Below are 2,871 nucleotides of genomic sequence, written 5' to 3'. Positions count from 1 at the left end.
TGGAGGAAATAAAATCAACAGCTACCATGATCTGTTACAGAAGCTAAGAGTAAGAGTCAAAAGAAATGTCTGAGAGCTAACTGTGGATATGGAACCTGAGAGACTTCTGAGCTAGAGATCAATTTGGGTTTCAACAGCGGCAGATAGGCATGAATATGATTCTGTAGAGAGAAAAGAGAAATGGAAGAGAAGTGAGCCAAAGATGGAATTCTGGGGAACACCAACATTTTAGGGGGAGAGTAAGGAAAAGAAGTCCCCAACGTCTGCGATGGAATGAGAACCAGAAAAGCATTGTTACAGCAATCAAGGCTGAAGACACTTTCAGGAGAGTGGAAATAATCAATAGTGATAACTGCCTCAACGAAATAAAGATAAGGCATTTGGCAGGTTGGAGATGGCTCCCGCATGAACCAGTTCAGGGGAGGTTCTAACCAGGGGTGGGAAATCAGATTACAGAAGGCAGAGGAGTGAATAGAAAGTAAATAAAAAAAAAGTGATGATACAAATATAGACCACTCTCTCAAGAAGCTTGACTCTAAAGAGAGGGAAAAAGTTTATAGTTGGAGTTGGAGGGGAAAGACGTAAATATGTTTATATGACAAGGGAAGAGAACTGGTCGAGTAGGAAGTGAAAGAGATGGGAGAGTACTACAAGAAAGGTGCACTCCCGCTCCTAGAAAAAAAGTCCGTTTCTAAAGCAGGGTGACTTAAAATATACCCAATTGTGCTTGAAAGAAAGCATATGAAAAGGGAAAGCATTTTTCAAGGACAGGTCAGATAGGATTAATAAATTCTGGGACAGGAATATACGCAAACATAACCAAGAACACACAGGGAAACTTGGCAGCCTGATAAAACCTCAAATGAGTGAATCCACAGCACCGAAATACACTGTATTGTCTAGAATCAGTTCTTACTCATCCTGAGGACATACATAGTCATTATGGGCAGAGGAAAACTCAACCTGAAAAACATGGAGAATACCCAAAACAGACCAAAGGCACAATTTGTAGAGGCTTAGTAAACTAAGCATTATTTTCAGCCGCGTAAACACAGCACGATAATTTGGAGAATGTGCTGGGCCCTGAAAAACTACTAAAGTTTTGAAATTCTATTCCTTTGCTTTTGTAAAGTCATTTATAGATAATTTAATGATTTATTTCATTGGTATGTTCATTCAACAAATACCGATTGAGGATTTATTATGTGCTAAGCATAAATGTGATAGGACATCAACAAGAGAGCATAGATTCTTAACAGAAATGGGACAGTGGATGTACTTTGAAAAAGCATATTTGATTTACCTTTTGCCTTGTAATAGGATATACAAAGTAAAACCTGTCAAAAATCTTGGCTGGAGGACTATGGAGAGCAGCATACAGTGAAAAAAACATCGTAGGGCACTTGGGCTTTAAAAGGTGGAGAAACATTGGCCTAAGGATTCAAGCATTTCTCCATAGAAGAGATTCAATAAGAAGATAAAATCTGAAAATTCCTTCCTCTGCCATTAAATTCAATTTCTAATTTCAGCCTATGAGGTGGGCACAATAAGGCAAAAGTACATATTTAATTATAGAGATACAGATATATATTTTTTAAATGCTATTGACTTTTGGCTCTTTGTAGTTCTTACAAGTACCATTCCCATCTCTTAATCATCTTCATTTTTACTGCTGCCCATATCTTTAGGGTTAGAAACCTCAAATACCTACCTGAGGTAGAAACTTCTAGATTCGCTTCACAAACAGGAGCTAAGTCTCCTGCAAGGGGAAGAGGAGAGCTTAGTGTTACTGTTTTAAGCTGAGTTAGCTGATGGTCAAAGCTGGCATAGCATGATAGAAAACTAGATAGTCTGTTCCATGCTCAGAAGGACATACTGATAGCCAATTAAGCCAACCGTGCTCTTTTCCCCATGGAGGCCCAGTGTGCTGTGGCTGCAAAGCAGCAGCATCCTTGGTAGTGTATGCAGGCTGTTGCTTTTATGGGTTGCCCTAAGGGACCTTGGAGACAGCCCTTTTTCAGTGGACACTCATGTCTCACCTCATGCTGTCCCTAGTCTAGACTCTAGACAGGTATGTGGGGAGCCTATGGAAAATGCCAGGGCACAGTGGCCAGGGTCCACATTGGCCAAATAATCATGTCCATTGCACTGAGCTGCAGAACAAGGAGCATGATTGAGGTTCTACGCAGGACCAAGTTAAAGTTCCCTGGCCGCCAAAAGATCTACGTCTCTAAGAAGTGAGGCTGCACTAAGTTTAATGCAGATGAGTTTGAAGACATAATAGCTGAAACGCAGCTCATCCCAGATGGCCGTGGGGTCAAATCCATCCCTAATCATGACCCCTGCACTCATGAGAATCTTGGTGCTGACACCTTCTTATACCCACCAATAAATCCTACTTCCTGTCAAAAAAAAAAAACATATTGATAAATACAAATTCTCCTGAAGATTTAAAACAAGGATGAGTGGGGAGAGAACATATAGGGAGAGAATGAGTATTTAGGCTTTATCTTAGACTAACTGTGTGTTTGCTTTTTAGCATCCGTTTATTTCTTTTTGGTCCTCAGGAGGCCTATTCAAATGAAAATGCAACAGACAGCATGTTAGTATATAGTATACCCTGTAGGTGTAAAAGCTTGGCTTTGTTCATGAACAAAAGCTTCTTTTCTGTTAGCCTCCCAAATGTTCCTTGCCATTGTGCAGAAATACATTAATTTTGAAACAAAATAAATTATGTACTTTTTGAAAAACAAAATTAAAAGAAAAACCATACATGTAAACACACATGTGCACAATGAAACTGACATTACCCTATTCCTTCTTCCACGTGTCTCAGAGTTATAGCCAACACCTGTGGCCACACAAGGGGCA

At 39.8% G+C, this 2,871-nt stretch overlaps 1 non-coding gene across 1 annotated transcript; it reads left to right on the top strand.

The window, feature by feature from the left end:
• Positions 1–1,876: 1,876 nt before the first annotated feature.
• LOC112479969 lies at positions 1,877–2,012 on the top strand. The gene has a single exon (XR_003046391.1). It is a non-coding gene; the product is annotated as a small nucleolar RNA SNORA70 (small nucleolar RNA).
• The last annotated feature ends 859 nt before the right edge of the window (positions 2,013–2,871 follow it).

This window comes from Pteropus alecto, unplaced genomic scaffold (assembly GCF_000325575.1).
Source record: "Pteropus alecto unplaced genomic scaffold, ASM32557v1 scaffold21, whole genome shotgun sequence".
In the NCBI taxonomy this organism is placed as follows: domain Eukaryota; kingdom Metazoa; phylum Chordata; class Mammalia; order Chiroptera; family Pteropodidae; genus Pteropus; species Pteropus alecto.
Note: the sequence above shows the minus strand (reverse complement) of the source record. Positions and strands in the feature narration are given on the sequence as shown.